Raw genomic sequence first — 10,880 nt, forward strand, 5'->3', positions numbered from 1 at the left:
AAATAATCCAAAAACGTCTCAGTGGCCATCGTGGGCGTTGGCGCTGAGCTGGCAACCATCTTGCACCGTGGCGCTGGACTGGTGACCACTTTGTGCTGTGGCGCTGTGCTGGCATCCATCTTGCCTCGTGGCACTGGGTTGAAGGCCATCTTGTGCAGTGTCGCTGGACATGCGGCCATCATGGGCAGTGGTGCTGGGCCGGCAGCCTTTCTGTGCTGTGGCGCTGGGCTGGCGTCCATCTTGCCTCGTGGCACTGAGCTGGCGGCCATCTTGTGCTGTGGTGTTGGGCTGGCTTCCATCTTGCCTCGTAGTGCTGGGTTGGCGGCCATCCTGTGCAATGGTGCTGGGTCGGTGGTCATTCTGCGCAGCGGTGCTTGTGCAGCGGCACTGGACTGGCGGCCATCTTGTGCAGCGGCGCTGGCTCGGCAGACTTGCGCCTCCTTTCCCTCCTCCATCCACAATGGTGAGACGGCGGCTCCCATATTGGAGAGTGATGCCGCACCTCCTCTCGACCACTCACTCCTGAGCGACCTCCCCTGGTCCCACGAAACACCACCAGGCGAGTACCCTCTAAACCGTTCCTCACCCGCTCGGTGACTGGGGAGGAAATATGACTAGACATACCGCTGGATCTATGTATAGATGGAGTCCTTCTGTGACGATTCCTGTACCCAGAAAGACACAGGGAGAGCGAGAGATCCAATTTCAGGTAGTTTAATATATGGTAATCCAAATCGTAGTCGAATACAGCCAAGGTCAAAACCAATAAACAGTCCAAACAAAACAAACAAATGAAAGGGACAGGAAAAGGGAACTCGGAATACGAGATGCAGAATCCTTCTGCTGACCAGCTTTTTTGAAGATTTTCAAGCACTGCCAGAAGCACCAAAAGTTGGTTAAGTGACCATGGTGTTGGTGTGCTTGACTGGCCATTAAACTTAACAGACCTGAACCCCATAGAGAATCTATGGGGTATTGTCAAGAGGAAAATGAGAAACAAGAGACCAAACAAAAAATGCAGATGAGCTCAAGGCCACTTTCAGAGAAACCTGGGCTTCCATACCACCTCAGCAAAGCCACAAACTGATCACTTCCATGCCATGCTGAATTGAGGCAGTAATTAAAGCAAAAGGAGCCCCTACCAAGTATTGAGTACAAGTAAAGTAAATGAACATACAGTACTTTCCAGAAGGCCAACAATTCACTAACATATTATTTATTATTATTATTATTATTTTTATTTTTTTATTGGTCTTATGAAGTATTCTAATTTGTTGAGATAGTGAATTGGTGGGTTTTTGTTAAATGTGAGCCAAAATCATCACCATTCAAAGAACCAAGGACTTAACCTACTTCAGTCAGTGTTCATTGAATTTATTTAATACATGATGTTCACAATTTGAGTTGAATTACTGAAATAAATGAACTTTTCCACGATATTTTAATTTATTGAGATGAACCTATATATATATAAGTCGTGGCCAAAAGTTTTGAGAATTACATAAATATTAGTTTTCAAAAAGTTTGCTGCTAAACTGCTTTTAGATCTTTGTTTCAGTTGTTTCTGTGATGTACTGAAATATAGTTACAAGCACTTCATACGTTTCAAAGGCTTTTATCGACAATTATATGACATTTATGCAAAGAGTCAGTATTTGCAGTGTTGGCCCTTCTTTTTCAGGACCTCTGCAATTCAACTGGGCATGCTCTCAATCAACTTCTGGGCCAAATCCTGACTGATAGCAACCCATTCTTTCATAATCACTTCTTGGAGTTTGTCAGAATTAGTGGGTTTTTGTTTGTCTACCCGCCTCTTGAGGATTGACCACAAGTTCTCAATGGGATTAAGATCTGGGGAGTTTCCAGGCCATGGACCCAAAATTTCAACATTCTGGTCCCCGAGCCACTTAGTTATCACTTTTGCCTTATGGCACGGTGCTCCATCGTGCTGGAAAATGCATTGTTCTTCACCAAACTCTTGTTGGATTGTTGGAAGAAGTTGCTGTTGGAGGGTGTTTTGGTACCGTTCTTTATTCATGGCTGTGTTTTTGGGCAGAATTGTGAGTGAGCCCACTCCCTTGGATGAGAAGCAACCCCACACATGAATGGTGTCAGGATGCTTTACTGTTGGCATGACACAGGACTGATGGTAGCGCTCACCTTTTCTTCTCCGGACAAGCCTTTTTCCAGATGCCCCAAACAATCGGAAAGGGGCTTCATCGGAGAATACGACTTTGCCCCAGTCCTCAGCAGTCCATTCACTATACTTTCTGCAGAAGATCAATCTGTCCCTGATGTTTTTTTGGAGAGAAGTGGCTTCTTTGCTGCCCTTCTTGACACCAGGCCATCTTCCAAAAGTATTGGCCTCACTGTGCGTGCAGATGCGCTCACACCTGCCTGCTGCCATTCCTGAGCAAGCTCTGCACTGGTGGCACTCCGATCCCGCAGCTGAATCCTCTTTAGGAGACGATCCTGGCGCTTGCTGGACTTTCTTGGACACCCTGAAGCCTTCTTTACAAGAATTGAACCTCTTTCCTTGAAGTTCTTGATGATCCTATAAATTGATGATTTAGGTGCAATCTTAGTAGCCACAATATCCTTGCCTGTGAAGCCATTTTTATGCAATGCAATGATGGCTGCACGCGTTTCTTTGCAGGTCACCATGGTTAACAATGGAAGAACAATGATTTCAAGCATCACCCTCCTTTTAACATGTCAAGTCTGCCATTCTAACCCAATCAGCCTGACATAATGATCTCCAGCCTTGTGCTCGTCAACATTCTCACCTGAGTTAACAAGACGATTACTGAAATGATCTCATCAGGTCCTTTAATGACAGCAATGAAATGCAGTGGAAAGGTTTTTGGGATTAAGTTAATTTTCATGGCAAAGAAGGACTATGCAATTCATCTGATCACTCTTCATAACATTCTGGAGTGTATGCAAATTGCTATTATAATAGTTTAAGCAGCAACTTTTCCAATTTCCAATATTTATGTAATTCTCAAAACTTTTGGCCATGACTGTATATATATATATATATATATATATATATATATATATATATATATATATATGTTTTTTTTTTTTTACTCTCCATTGAAAAAGTTGTCTCATCTGAATCAGGAGAAAATATGCACATATCAAGCACTGTTTTAAAGCAAAAACAGTCAAAATATCTAAACAAATATGTCAGTTTATTTCGATGTGAGAGGACAACGGGGGATGGACTGAGGGAAGCATTAATATGGTTTACAGACTTGTGTTTTGGCCAAAAGTGATGATCGTGATGAGTCATTTCACTTGATGGATTTGAGTCCATCTGGTGTCCAATAATTTTATGCCAAGATCATGCCTGGAAGATGATAAAAGAGGAGAAGAAATCCCATGGACTTATATTGATGGTGTAACCCAATCATGAATATATAGGTTTTCACAAAATAAACAACCACTTAGCAACCATTTAGAATACACTCTAGCAACCATACAGAACCATGCTATGACACTAATTCATAGCAGTGAATGATGAGTTATATAGATCACAAGTGCAGTATGTAGTACCACAAACCTCAGTACTAGGTCCATTGTTTTCACACTTTACATGTTACCCTTGGGAGATATCATCAGGAAACATGGTGTTAGCTTTTACTGTTAGGCTGATGATACTCAGCATGCCAATTTGCAAAACTAACTGAATGCATAGTTAACTGGATGACTAGTAATTTTCTACTAATTTTCTACTGCTAAATTCTGGAAAAAAAAAAAAAAAAAAACAGGTGTTAATTATTGGACCAAAAATCTCCTCATGCAATAACCTAAAACCCTGTCTTACACTTGATAGCTGTTCTGTCAGTTATTCATCTTCAGTAAAAAACCTAGGTTTGCTATTTGATAGCAACCTTTCCTTCGAAAGCCATGTTTCTAGCATTTTTAAAACTACATTTTTCAATCTTAAAACTGCATATACCTATGCTATCAATGTTGAATGTAGAAATGTTAATTCATGCATTCTTGACCTCAAGGTTAGATTATTGTAATGCTTTATTGGGTGGTTGTAACCAACTTAAAGGGCAACTCGAGTTATGTAAATGTCCATATTTTTCTGTTTTGCAGAATTGCTAGCATGGAAATTACAAACTTCACTGGCAGCAGTTGAAATAATGAAAATGAACTGAAAATCAGCATTCAGTACAACTGTTACGTGGCAACAGGGACGTGAGAAGTGCAGATCCATTTGCAAGCTTTTATTAATAAACATGGTCAAAACACAGGCAAAGTCGAGCACCAGCAAATGGGTATGGTACCGGCAAGACACAAGATAGTCCAAGAAACAGGCAAGGGTCAATCAACGGCAACATAATCCAACAGGGCAAGGCAAGAGATAATCCAGGTTAACAGCAATAGTCCAGGCAGGGGCAAATAGAGTCCAAAACAGCAAGACAAAAGGGTAATCTGAAAACACAGGCAAGAATCTGCACACAAGAAAATAGGCAAGACGAGACTATGACTAAACTAGGAAAACAGGAACTTGCTTCGTAGTGTAGTTATCACATGGTGAGTTATAAACTCTAAACAATACTCTGCAGTGAGAGAGTGGTAGTCCATGGCTTATGTAGGGTGTGTGATTGGCAGTAGCAGTGTGCAGTACCAACAGGAAACAGGGAGAGTTCATTAATATTCTCTTTAACAGGACAGGTACAGAGTTCAACAAAGGTCCGTTTTACCGCAATAGGACAGATGTAGAACTCATAAACGGCCTCCTTTGCCATGGCTGGGCAGGCAGAGAGTTCATAAAAGGATACTACTGACACCTCTGGAGGTTCTGCAGAGGTTGCCGCCACCTCTGGAGGTTCTATAGCAGTAACATTAGGAAACAGGGAGAAGTCTGTAACAGTCTCTTCGACCACAACACGACCGGCTGAGAGTGCATTGTTGGGCGCCACCACCATGCAAGGAGCTGAAGTGAATGCCTCCAGCTCAAGAGGTTCTGTGGTGGTGTATGCAGCCCAAACACACCATGAAGTGATGTGGGAATACCACCTGTGCGTTCAGAAGCCAGTGGTGCATCTCTCATACTGGATACCGGACTGGGATACTGGAGGACTGACCATAATAATCTGGGTGCAACAGACAAGATGTGACAAGACTCTGGATGATCAGCTGTAATGTGACATGACTCTGGAAAAACAGCTGAGACGTGATGAGACTCTGGACAAACAGCTGAGACGTGACGAGGCTCTGGGAGATCAGCTGAGATGTGACGCGGCTCTGACAGGTCTGCTGTGACATGAAGAGACTCTGGCAGATCAGCTGAGACTTGACTTGACTCAGCAATGGAAGCTGTGACTTGACTTAACTCAAGAAGATCAGCTGTGATTTAACTCATGATGATCGGCTGCGACTAGACTCATGACGATCAACGGGGATTTGACTTGCCTCATGAAGATCAGCTGTGACTAGACTTGATTTAGGATTGGCAGCTGTGACATAACGGGGCGCTGTTGTGTCCACCATATAGTAAGCATGCTCTAGTGTGGGTGCCATTACATAAATGATACCCACAGTGAACTTTGAACCAACAGTCAACAAAGCTTATTCCATAAACTGACTGAGAGATGAGCGGGGACCTTTACAGATTAAACATGATTTGAGCAGCTGATTAATGTCCTCACTTTATGATCATTATTCACATGTTTGATTTCTCATTGTCTGTTATTTGGTTATACTTTTATTTGTACATTTAAGCACCAAGTAATATTGATTAATAACATGTAGGGCTGACCCTGAATGGTCGACTATTCAATGCTTCGATTCGAGGAGCCTGATTCGACTACCAATCTCACAGTTGAATACTGTGACAGTAATGTTAAGCCCCTTAACATATTGTGATGTCCTGTCCAGCCGGAGCGACGAGACATAAACATAAAACCCAATATAAACATTATATAAACATGATTTCTAGTTGTTTCCTCTTTTGGAAGGCCAAACAAAGCAGTTTTGCTTTCTCAATGAAACAGCATCACTCACCGTGGCCTTGAGTAAGTGGAGGCCGGAGGTCTAGAGTGAGCCATGGCCTAGAGTGAGCGGTTGCCGGCTTGAGTGAGCAGAGGAAGGCGGACTTGAGAAAGGCGCGGCCGGCAGATTCTACAAAGGAGAGTCCATTGGGCTTGCGACAACCACATGTGATGATCCCGGGCTGGACTCTGCTTTGTCCATTGTGAAAGCCGATCCGGCAATCCACAGTGCAAAGTTGATGGTTTCCTCATCGGCCAGCATGGATCAGCTCCAGGCATGACGAAGCGCATATCATCCTCTTTTGGAAGGCCAAACAAAGTAGATTCACTTTCACAGTGAAACACACAGAGTATGTGCGACATGGCGGCGACGGCAACAACAATACTACAACTAGAAGAAAAGGTATGCCTTCTTTCTTTGCATGAACATCTGTGTGGCATTATGCAACTGTTCCCACATAGTGACGTAGAGATGTGGGGGCGCGTTAGATTGAGTCGTTTTAGGGGGGTGTGGACGAGTCTTAACTTTTATAGAGAATATCTATTTGGATTTGAGACTTTAGTCTTTGCAACTTTACAGATTTTCTTTATGCACCAAGTGCTTGTAAAACTCCAAAGAGAAATGAAAAATTGTAATCACATCATATGACCTCTTTTAGTGGTCGCCACCGCAATTGTCTTAACCTTGTTTGCAGTCTTCATCTATCAAAGCTTTACTAATCAGACACTGGTTATCCAGTTAAGAAAACGTAGTTTGCATCTCAACTGGCCATACAGTGGTGGGATGTGTTGACAATCCGTTCAGTCTGCATGTACTTCACAAAGCGTCACATGTGAAGGCTCGTGATCTTCAGAGACAATCATAGAATATGACATAACTTATGTTTTAACCTGTTAACCAGATCCTCCATAATGGAACTTACAGCTGAAAGTGCACTACCTAACTTAAATTTGTAACAGTTCCTTACTTCAGTGCGTTACACACATAATTTTGGTGTATTTGGAAAGAAGACCCTTTGTGCTTTACTTTTTATCAACCAGAGTTGATAATGCTCAACAATATTCAAAGTTATAAACACTGAAGTGCCTTGACATTTTCTTTCTTTACCACACTGATTTTTATTTATTTATTTGATATGAAAAAAGAAAGAAAAAGGCTAAGTTAAGACCAAAGTTAAGTTAAGTTACGCCTCCATCAGATGACAGGTGTGTCAGAGCGCACATCACAAGCCAAAATTCAAATAAACAATCTTACGCCTATCTTTCACTTTTTTTTAGTGGATCGTCTCATTATGTGTGTGACACTGTACGCTACAAAACCATGCCATTTTTTTTTACCACCAAGACACAGTTTCTGAGCGTGAGTTATTCCATAACGGACATAAACAATACTGTCCCTGAAGAGCTGAAACTTAAACAAAGGAATTATTATCCATATTACAATGTTATTGCTTCATTGGACTAAACGTGCTCCATGAGAATTCATTCACTGGACCCTTACCTTCCTTACTAAACCAGGATTTACAGCTATGGATGTGTTTATGACTCGTTATTACGACGGATCTGGTATGTACTGTGTTTTCATTCTTCATGTTTTGAAGTGTACTGCTTATACAAATCTAGCAAATACATTCTTTATATGCTTTCCATTGAAACAGCGATCTGTTGTCAATGCTCGAGGCTTAGATCTTTATAATGATATATAGTTTGTCAAAATTAAATTTGTTCTGTTTTATTTATTCTATTCATAAACATTGACGTGAAAACAAGGAGAGTTCAGTGCGCCCGCATCTGGGTGTGGCTTACCAGGTTAAAGCGATACATGGGGCCATGCATTATCATGCTGCAACATGTTGTGGATGAATGGCACAACAATGGGCCTCAGGATCTTGTTACGGTATCTCTGTGCATTCAAAATGGCATCAATAAAATGGACCTGTGTTCATTGTTCATAACATACACCTGCCCATTCCATAACTTCACCAACAACATGGGCCACTTGATCTACAATGTTGACATCAGCAAACCGCTCACCCACACGATGCCATACATGCTGTCTGCCATCTGCCCTGTACAGTAAAAACCAGGATTCATCGGTGAAGAGAACACCTCTCCAAAGTCATTCAGGTCGAGACCCCATTGAGGATGGCAAACATGCAGATGAGCTTCCCTGAGGTGGTTTCTGACAGTTTGTGCAGAAATTCTTTGGTTATGCAAACCGATTGTTGCAGAAGCTGTCCGGGTGGCTGGTCTCAAATAATCTTGTAGGTGAAGATGCTGGATGTGGAGGTCCTGGTTTGGTGTGGTTACATGTTGTCTGTGGTTGTGAGGCCGGTTGGATGTACTGCCAATTTTTCTGAAATGCCTTTGAAAGGCTTATGGTAGAGACATGAACATTCATTTCATGGGCAACAGCTCTGGTGGTGTAACACGGGAGCTGATGAGACGTGAGATGTGCGGATCCATATACAAGCTTTTATTGTACAGAGACGTGGTCTTAACAGGTGTAGCATCTGCTTAGGATGATGTACAATCATTAGGATTGTATATTGTAGGGATTCCTTTAGCCTTTTAATTACATGTTCTCATTTTAATAGGAAAAACAGCAATATATACATATATATATATATATATATATATATATATATATACAGTACAGACCAAAAGTTTGGACACACCTTCTCATTCAAAGAGTCACACTGAAGGCATCAAGGGCTATTTGACCAAGAAGGAGAGTGATGGGGTGCTGCGCCAGATGACCTGGCCTCCACAGTCACCGGACCTGAACCCAATCGAGATGGTTTAGGGGTGAGCTGGACGGCAGACAGAAGGCAAAAGGGCCAACAAGTGCTAAGCATCTCTCGGGGAACTCCTTCAAGCCTGTTGGAAGACCATTTCAGGTGACTACCTCTTGAAGCTCATCAAGAGAATGCCAAGAGTGTGCAAAGCAGTAATCAAAGCAAAAGGTGGCTACTTTGAAGAACCTAGAATATGACATATTTTCAGTTGTTTCACACTTTTTTGTTATGCAGATAATTCCATATATAATTCCACATGTGTTAATTCATAGTTTTGATGCCTTCAGTGTTAATCTACAATTTTCATAGTGATGAAAATAAAAAAACTCTTTGAATGAGAAGGTGTGTCCAAACTTTTGGTCTGCAATGCTATATATATATATATATATATATATATATATATATATACAGACACATACACACATCTGGCCCCATGGTATACATTTATATGAGTGCTTAATGGCTATGTTTACCCCCATTATCTGGATGATACTGAACAGGTCTTCCCATCCGACTTCAAACTGAGTCCGAGATAACTAGATAGCCCTTGATGCCAGACACCAAAGGGGCCTGGCTGAGCAGCCAACTCACATTCTCACCACACACACACACACACACATACATTTTATTAATTTAGACTATAATTAATCAGTTACAAATGTATCTAGGATATGCCTGTATCTTTTGTATGTTTCACTATTGTAGTAGCCTAATTACAATTCCTCATCTGTATTTGACTCTCAACGCTTATATTCAGGTATAGGAGAGTAACTCTGCTGTAAGATCTCCAACATATGTTGTCCTTGGTATCAAAACTATCTGCTTTTTATTCCCCAAACAATTATGTACACCATGTGATCCTAAAATGCTTAATACAATTTGTACCATAGTTTGGGTTACCAGATAACCAGATAAAACCTCTTCCACACCCAAAAAGTCTTCTCTTAACTTGCGGTTCCCTGGAGACACACATCACCTTGAACAACTCGTGACTCCCCTTCTGGGGAGTCCGATCTTCTGGCAGTTTTCAGCAACTTTGTTGATTCACTTTGGAGCAGTCAACCCATGGATGAAATGAAGGTTTTACTCCTAACAGGATTTGACAGCAATCTACGCATTATACATGCACCGGGACACTTTACTCAGCAACTACAGAACCAATGCAAGTAACCGCTTGTTAACTCTTTAGATGCGCTTCTAGGCTTTAACCCCTTTTAATTAAGGTGGTGAGATTCTATGATGGTTCTTAACAGGTTGTGATTTAGTTTATGAGTAAATACTGCCATGACTCTCCCCTGTCTTGCACGGGAGCGCTCGCTCCATCTCTCTCTCTCTGCAGTGCGCGCCCACTCTCTCTCTCTCTCTCTGCAGTGCGTGCGCTCTCTCTCTCTCTCTCTTTCCCTCACTCTCTCTCTCTATCCATGCCTTCCTTGCGTTGGCATCTATGTTTAATGTGTGTATGTTTGTGTTTAATAAAATGTTTCATGTTCCCCTGTAGTGTAGTTTAATAAACATCCATATGTATTCACACTTGGTTGTCTGTATTTTCTGCTCAGAGGACGAGGTCACTTTAACCTTCCGGTTTCGTTACATGCTCTGGGAGCAATGTATTAGTAGTAAAATAATTTTTCTTGGCCAATAAACAATCAATGATTAACACTGTGCGCCCTGCGGATGAACAAATAATTTTATTGTACTATATTAATGCTATAATGCTACAAGTAATTCCTGAAGATGAATGTAGTTAATAATAACCTGTTATGATTATTTATGTACATCTCACTTTGAGCTAATTTGTTACACAGGCATGGGTCAGATACTGGCAAACAGGTATATAGAGGGCAAGACACAAGAATAATCCTAGGGCAAGCGTGGGTCTTCGATGAGCGAACAATATCCAGAGGGCTAAGCAAGAGTGGTAATCCAGTATCCAGAGCAAATGGGTCAAAACACGAGGAACAGGGCAAGGAGAGAAAAAGACTAAACTATGAAAACTAAAAAATGAAACAAGACTATGAAAACTAGAAACAGAGACAAGACAATACTAAGAAAACTAGTAACTGAAACA

Source organism: Carassius carassius, chromosome 41 (assembly GCF_963082965.1).
Source record: "Carassius carassius chromosome 41, fCarCar2.1, whole genome shotgun sequence".
Classification (NCBI taxonomy): domain Eukaryota; kingdom Metazoa; phylum Chordata; class Actinopteri; order Cypriniformes; family Cyprinidae; genus Carassius; species Carassius carassius.